The sequence below is a fragment of the Camelus bactrianus genome, chromosome 1 (assembly GCF_048773025.1).
Source record: "Camelus bactrianus isolate YW-2024 breed Bactrian camel chromosome 1, ASM4877302v1, whole genome shotgun sequence".
In the NCBI taxonomy this organism is placed as follows: domain Eukaryota; kingdom Metazoa; phylum Chordata; class Mammalia; order Artiodactyla; family Camelidae; genus Camelus; species Camelus bactrianus.
Window position 1 is genome coordinate 72867542 of NC_133539.1, and position 8437 is coordinate 72875978.

Genomic DNA, 8437 nt, shown 5'->3' on the forward strand with positions numbered 1-8437 from the left:
ATGGGAGTTATTACTGGAAGCTACAGACGTGGCCTCTTGTACGAGGCCAGGAGTGACAGCATTTTTCTTTCCATGGCCACTTATTTGCCACAGAGGAACTTGCGGCACGTTTCTGTTAGGTATTTAGCATTTCATTTTTCTGTGGCTTCTTCCTCTTACTAGGCTGAATCTGAGGATCCTTTGAATCTCATACAGCTGTTTAGAAGAGGTGCACAAGGAGTATACTAGGCAATATTTGTTTTTTTTTTAAAATAGAGAATGCTTCATGAATTTGCATGTCATCCTTGAGCAGGGGCTATGCTAATCATCTCTGTATCGTTCCAACCGCCAAAGCGAGCACCAATATTTGTTCAGTGAGTGAATCAACCAACTTTTTGAAGGTCCTTCCGTAGCACGTGAACACGTGAATGCAGACATATGCGTGTATATGCACGAGTGCACAGACAGATCGGCGTCCCCGGCGTCCTTCCACACACACACACAGGCAGCTCAGCAGACACCTCCCTGTGAAAGCAACACAGGCATATGCCTGACTCAGGGAGCTGAGCCTCAAGTCCTATGGATTTCAAACGGTTCTTTGCACTAACTTAAATCACTTTTTAAAATGTGTGAGTGAATGGATGCTCTGAAACTGGATATTAAAGCATTCTACAAAAAAGTGCCAAAGAATAGCTACATCTATTCATGAACAAATTTCCAACATTAAGTAGGCTTTTGAAGTTTTAGGGGAACATTGTTTCCAGTGCCTCCTTCAAACATGAAAGCAAAGATGTGCCAAATTCTGAAGTACTCTTCCTCCTTCTACTAATGGGAATTCAGTTCTGTCAAGATAATGCTATTCTAATTGCTCACCAAAAATAATGGCCACATCCTATTTATGATTAGTTCTTTGGAATTCTAAAGAGTCCGTTCTAAAATATTAGGCTCACATTACATTTCCCAGCACTGACTTGATCAGCATTTTTCTTTTTTCACTTTCGAAACATTTTCTCTGGGTGTGACAAGGATGTACATGGTGAAATGTGTCTCCAACCCACCTCTAATGCCCAGAAAATTCACCCAAAGGCATGTATGTGAAACACCAAGGACACAGAACTGTAGAGTTTAAAAGAAAGAACAAAAGCAAAGACCACTGACTTTGTAACCTACACCTGACTTCACTGCTTACAAGCTGTGTGACCTTGATAAAGTTATTAATTTCTCTGTCTTATTTCCTGAATAGTAAAATGTCAGGGAAAATACCCACCTCCCATGGGGTCATTAAGTGTTTTAAATGAGATAATAGATAGAAAGTATCTGGCACAGAGTTGGAACAGTAGGACATAAAAACTTTGGGTTTCAAAAATGGAGAATTAAAGACCAAAAAACGTTTATAAGAAAGAGCCTTTTCTACCCTGAAGAACCTAGTTTCCTGCAATGGGTGTTGAAGTCCGAGCTTCACTGACCATTGACTTCCACAGTCTCCCTGAGTCCCCTGAGTCACGAGAGATGAAAGGTCTGAGAGTGTCGTGGTGACCATCCAGCAGTGCCGAGATGTGGTGCAGAGCTGTGGTCTGCTCAGGAAGGTCCTCCCTGAAAATGGCATTTGCCAGGCTTTGACAACCCAGAATTCCTGCGTCAGCGATGTCCTTGCTCTGGGTCAGAGATATAACAGTACGCGTTACAATCGCAATCGTTTTCATGGTACATTGCACCCGCCGCCATCTGTGTTTACCTAGCACTGTGCCCAGCACAGAACAAGTCTGCACTAAAGGTTTGCTGAGGCAAGGAGCAACTAGAGAAACGAATGGAGGTACTCTCACTCCTGTTCCCTCTTTGTCATTCTCCATGCTTAGTTCTCCACCTGTCCCACCTGCCTCATGCAGGTCATCAGTCCTGTCTTTTACCTGTCTCTTGGCAACACTCCTCTCCTCCAGGAAGCCTCCCTTGATCTGTCATACCCCCAACTCCCGCCACAGGGTTTACTGCTTGATCTTTCTTCAGAGCTCAGAGTCTGGTGTTTGGATAATGATTTGCACCTGAGCTGTTCCATGTTTTTATTTATCTTCTTATCAACCCCTTCTAGGGCAGGAATTGTCCATAACAGCTTGAAAAATTTTTTTTCATGAGTTTTTAGTATATTTAGGTAGGAGCCAATAAGACAACAGGCTCTATTTGTATAAAGTAAAATTAAACCGTGGTTCTACCCTCAGAAAGTTCCCTTGGCAGGGAAGGTAAGACCTGAAGCTGCAGAGGAGGAAGTGAAGGGTGCTGAGAGATGGATGTGGATGAAAGGATGACGGGAGGAAGGGACGTTTCCATCACATTTCTTGGATGTCATAATCAGGGTGGATTGCTGGAGGAGGCGCCATTTGAGTCAGGAGAAGCACTCCTGGCTGAGTAGAAAACACGTGCAAAGGCATGGAGGAGGGAGGGTGGCAGGTGTGTGTGGTGAATACGTGTATCACACTTTACAATTTTCAAAGGGCTTCACACTCTTTCTCTCATTTGTTCTGTACAACAGCCGGTGAGGAGGTTGGGGCAGAGGTTCCCTGGCTACATCCACAGGGGTGCAGAGAGGCTAAGCCACTCGCCCAAACTGGCATTGAACTAGGATCTGACTGTCAGAGGAAGTGAGGTCTGACTCCAGGTCCACAGATAAAAACTGTCTCTGTGGATAGAGCAATGGCCCCAATGGCAATCAGTCATTCCTGCTAATTGATGACCGATGGCTTGGATGGGGGCAAATGATGCACCCCTTGCTTCTGGGAGGCAGAAATCCAAGAGGCTTGGTGCGTACCTGGAAGAACCCTGAAAACACTGGGGTGGACGTGGATCCCAGACACTCCTCTGGGCTCACTCTGAACAATGGACGACTGTGTGAGATGTGTGACAGCACAGGGGAGGCGAGGCCTCGGAATATTGATGGGGATCAGCATCGCTGAGCCCTTACTCTGAGCTGGCGCTGCATTCTGTGTATTACCTCGATTATCTCATCTGATCCTCACAACAAACCTATGAAGTTGGTTCTCATCCCACCTTTAGAGGTTGGGGAAATCAAGGCCTCGAAAAATGAGGAAACATTTCTCAGGTTCTCAGCTGGTGAGGGGTGGAGTCAGGATTCAGACACAACAGTAACTGACTGCCCTCTGAACCAGTGAGCCAGAGGTTCTTTACCACTTGTGTGCCATGGACCTCTTTGGCTATCTGAAAAAGCCCATGGACCCCCTCTGAGAAAAATCCTTTTAAATGGATAAAATAAGACGAGCAGTTTACAACAAAAACCAATTATATGAAATTTTAATTACCAAAATACTAAAAAGCAAATTTTGTATATAGCAGTATAAGTGCTTTGTTGATTGGTTAAATAAGATTTGGTGGCAGGTTATGACTTGAAGTCCTGCTGAATGTAAACGATATTCTGAGATAAAGCAACAACTGTAACAGAATATCTGCGATTTCTGCTGCTGACAAAATCAGAGATACCAAAATATGACTGTTTGTTCCACACAAAATGGAAGAAAATGCTAAATTTCAGTTAAAAGCTGGTGAAAATTAAAAGGTAGTTGTTTCCATTCCAGTTTATAAACTGCCTGAATCCTCTTCAGTAACCCTAGGCTAGAAACTCCAGGGCCAGCCTACGCTGTGGTCAGGATCTTGACGGGCAGAGTCCTTGCAGTCTCACTCCACCTCCTTGATTGGTGATGGGTGCTTTACAACCCCCTGGGAAGGAGTGATGCCTGGGGCGAGCAGGCCCCTCTCCAGGGGCAGGGAACTGTTCCGGTGGGGCTGGCTGGGCTAGAAGTGGATCAGAGGGCTGCAAAGGTAAACACAGGAAAGAGATGGGGCCGAGGGAGGGGGCGTCTCAGTGATGGAAGGTGGATGGTGCAGGGGCAGGGGGAGGAAGGTCAGAGGCTCTACCCAGAATCCTTCACATCCAGAGTAGCTGTTCCCTGAGGGGGTGAGAGCTCAGAGGAGGTGAGCTGGAGAGCGGGGGAGAAGTGGGAGTCAGGACACTTTCCTTTTCCTCCTCTGTAGACAACATGGAAGAATAGAGATAGGAAGTAAGATCAAATTGGCCCAATCCTGTTGTCCTCACTTTCCAGCCCTATGGTCTTAGGTCAGTGACATTCCCTCTCTGAGGTCCCATTGCCTTATCAGTATGGGAGGAACTGAACCATTGAACTCACAGGCCATTTGAAGGGTTGACCCACTGATTAGCACTTCGAAGGGTTCCTGGCACATGGTTGCTGCTCAATAAAACTAGCTTGAACTGAGATTGCTGTTTTTGAAGGTCAAGAATATTGGAATTGAGTAGTTTCATGTGGTTCCAGTGGTAGTTCCTGGCAAACATGGGGAGTGACTGTGAGCATACACAGTTCTGTTTGGTAGAGTCAGTTGGATCTGGGATTGAAAGAATCCGATCACCTATACTCCCACTCCATCTCCTTTGGGGTGTGGGGTATTATTAACAACTTCCTTCCTCACCTTCATCCCGTGATCCAGAGTAAATTCTGGAATGGGGTGCTGGGGCAGCATTCTCTCTGACATTCCAGGGAGTGGTAAATCACAAATCACAGTGTGGCACAGCATGTGGACTCCTGTGACCTGTCAGCACGTGAGACAGACGGAGGAGGAGAAAGGACTTTACATTCCTGGGACTAGCTCTCCTGTTTTTCTGGTATGAGCAAAAAAGCCCAGAGTGGGGAACTGGAAAACCTGTGGGCTGGACCTGGGTTCTAACCCATATACTGTACTTAACACTTAATTGCTTGTATGAGTTGGACCCATCACAGCCACCCTGAACCTCGGTCTCCTCGTCTCTAAGAAGAGGATATCAGACTAGAGCATCTCCAAGATCCCGTCCATGAGTCACCTTGACCTTGGAGACTTTGGTTCGCTCCTCGGCACTGCACTAGGATGCCACATGTTCCTCGCAGGGCTCAGTTTAGGGATCCGCACAGCAGTGTAGCCATAACTCACCCAGTACAGTGCGGCTTAGGGAGCCCAAGTTTGGAGATGCATCGGCAGAACTGGGCAGATGTCTGGAGAGCCGTATGGAGGGGCCTTGCCATGAAGCAAAATGAGAGTCCATAGAAGCATCCGAGGTGAGGCAGAGGAATGACTATTTAGATTTTGGGGGTCTTTTGTGTGTTTGTTTTTTGTTTGTTTGTTTAAACTATTTAGGTTTGTTTCACACTGTAGTCTTTTTAAAAGCTTATTTCATATTAAATTATAAGAACCTCATGGAAAAGTAATTACAAGCTTTTTTTTTTTTTTGTCAGCCCTTGGGGCACAGAAGCACTAAGGCTTACTACATCTAAAAATATCTTATTTTTCTACAGCTTGATTGAAACTGATGTAGGTGTGCTTGGCATTTGACTTAGGGAGGTCGTGCCTTTTTTTCTTCTTCTAATAATACTGTTTGGCAGCTTTTCACTCTATCTTACCACCGATCTTTGCCAAAACTTGAATTTACTTCCGTCAGATTAACTGTCTCCAAAAACAAACTGGCATTTCTTCTAAGGGCTCCGATTAAAAGGATAAGCTTGAGTGACACTCCCTTAAATGGCTGGATGTTCTCACAGGGCTAGGAAATCAGAATTGGAAAAGGAGCAGGGCTGAATTTAGTCACATGGGTGTTTGGACAGTGAGAGGGGCTGCCGTTTCACTCTGCTGTGTTCAGAAACAATGAGTGAATTATGATTTTGAATACATACCTCCCCAAAAACTGTGAGAAAAAAAAATCCACTGCTTTGTTCTAGGTCCCAACTCTCCAGCTCTTTGTTTGAAATACCACTTTCCATAATTTTACTGATCAAGTTATGTTAGCTTCCCCAGAGCACCAACGAAATAGAGGCCTCTTCGAGTTGCACAGCTGAATGCATATGGAATTTGAATGAGTCAACCATGTATGGGCCAAAGAACTTTCTTTCTTTAACATTCCAGTAGACAGAGAGGGAGGTCCAGGAAGGGCAGAAAAGCAAGAAGACATGAAGGAAACATTTGCTTGTTTTTCCCTCTCATGTCTATAATTTGATCCCTCAAGAATTAGAGTCAGGGTCAAACTAATTTTCCAAGCAAGTATTTTTTGTTTGTTTATTATTATTATTTTAAAGGTACGTATGTTGAGGGAAAAATATGGAGGAGATAGGAAAGAAACAGGGTTGCCAATTCTCTTAACAGGTTACAAATTTGAATGACTAACAAGCAAAAACTTCAAAGAAAATAACATTTCAAGAATTGAGTTAAAATGTGGCCCTTGAACATTTCTCTCTCTCCCTCTTTCTTACAAGTCTGTCTCCCTCAAAGTAACAGTACCTTGAAGGAAAGAACTCTGTGAAAAACCAATGGAAAACCTTTTGTTAGGTGTGAATACTACGCTAAATTCTCTAATCCTGTTCTGATACCAACCATCCAAAAATGGAGGACAAAATAACTATTATTGTTTTTGCTTTTTCCCCCCTTTTATTACTCAGCCTGAGAAGATGTAGGATCAGTAATTAATAGTTTTGATTAATTCTGAGAAAAAAAAAAAACACTTTGCTTGGATTGCTATACATACTTAAACTTTTTTATTGCCCAAATCCAAATTTCTCTGAGTTAGAACCTATTTGGCTTATCCAACCATGGTTAGACTTTTATTTTATATTATCCATCATTTCGAATCCTGAAAATGAGACTGCTATTACTTCTCTGGACAAGTTATACTGAGCAGAAGTTGGAAATGAGTGGTCACCGGTCTCAAGCCTATTGAGTTACTAAGATTTCTTCTGTTCTCTCGAAGGAGGAGGAACAGCAGGGCTACCTGTGGGCCGCTAGGTAACTCCTCAGGTGCCTTCAGTTATGGCAAAAATACCCGATCTAGAATGGGATTGTTCATAAAGACCTGGGATAAACTGAAACGAATTAAAACATATATCTTAGTTCCCACTGACACTCATTTCAGTAGAATCCCATTAGTTTATTAGATTGACAGCCAATCATGACTAGAGCTGTTCTTGGGATTTCATACACATGTTTGTATTCAATCCTGGAAACAAGTGGTTGCCAGACTTCTTTGATCATGCACCCTGAAAGTATCAATTTGGAACATGTACCTTAAAATATGCATATTCACTGACTTATTATACACCTTTACTGCACTACTACTGCATAAGATGTTATGAAATGTGCACAAAAATTGGAATTTTAAAAGAATCAGATGAATATGAAACAAACATTATTTCAAATAATTACTTTAGTTCTTAAAGGCATAATAATATTTTGCTATCTAAAAATATTTATAATAACATTTTAATGCAAACAACATAATTGAACATGTTTCATGGTCCATGAAAAATCTTGACTTAGTTTATGTTTCAGAGGCTTGGCTCTAAGTTCACCTTATTTTTATGCTTGTTATTATATTAATGGTGTCAAAGCTTAAGTAGATCGTCATTGTCCTTAGCTCAGTGTGGCTATCAGTGAGCTCTGCTGGGGCAGGAGAAGTGTCAGCTTTGCCATTTCTTGTTCATCTGTATTCACATTATTAATATTAGTTTCAATATATGGTTTCATTGTAGGGATCTTTTAAAATCATTAATCCATTTTATGAGGGACACTGTGGTTAAAACTAGATAATGTGATCCACAATTCCCTTTAGCCGAGCATGTGAAGATTGTACTGCCTGACGGTGTGCCGAACACCACCTAACAGATGAGGGTGTCCAGGCAGCCCCCTGGGATGTGGTCTTTCTGTCAGGATCCCTCCTCAGCTGTGTGAGGCCTACGGCCATCTGACACGTGGGACAAGCAATGGCCTCAGGGTCAAGCCACGCATCAAGAATTGAAGTCAGCATATATATAAGTCAGTTGTATATAAATAAATACATTGTATATGAAATTATAATGCATGACACACACACATATAGAATAAAAGTGCACCAATTTTTTTCTTTCATTCACTAGGATGAGCATATCTGATTTTGGAGGCCACTTCTATAAAGATAAAATACACAATGTTATCTGTATTTTACTGATGAGGAAAATTAAGTTTCTGAGAGTCACAGTCAGTAATTTTCCCTTTTTCTGCAGCCTATGTTTTCCCATAACTACCAGCAGAAAAATAAAATAAAAACAATCAAGTAGTTTAGTCACCACTGTTTTGTTTTATTTTTAAATCTCGTTCTTTAAGACTCTTGCTTTGAGGGGAAATGTGTTTTCACTTGGTACGATTTGGGGGAATAGCTTCTAAACCAATTACTAATAACAATCAGTAAAACTGAGTGGGACCTAAACTAGAAATCAGTTCAATGGTCCCTGATATGAAAATAATCAGTGTTCCGTTATTTCTATTATCTGGGTTATTCTAACCATCCCTCTCTTTTTTTCCCTTCCCATCCATCAGTTCTGTATCCAGATCATCCTTCTCATTAGCATATCTGCCAACCAGGGGTCAGTTTCATTATTGGCACAGA

General features: G+C 42.4%; 1 non-coding gene across 1 annotated transcript; it reads right to left on the bottom strand.

Annotated features, from left to right (window-relative positions):
- Window positions 1–247: 247 nt before the first annotated feature.
- Window positions 248–352, bottom strand: LOC123614807 (U6 spliceosomal RNA). The gene has a single exon (XR_006722282.1). It is a non-coding gene; the product is annotated as a U6 spliceosomal RNA (small nuclear RNA).
- Between the last annotated feature and the right edge of the window lie 8085 nt (window positions 353–8437).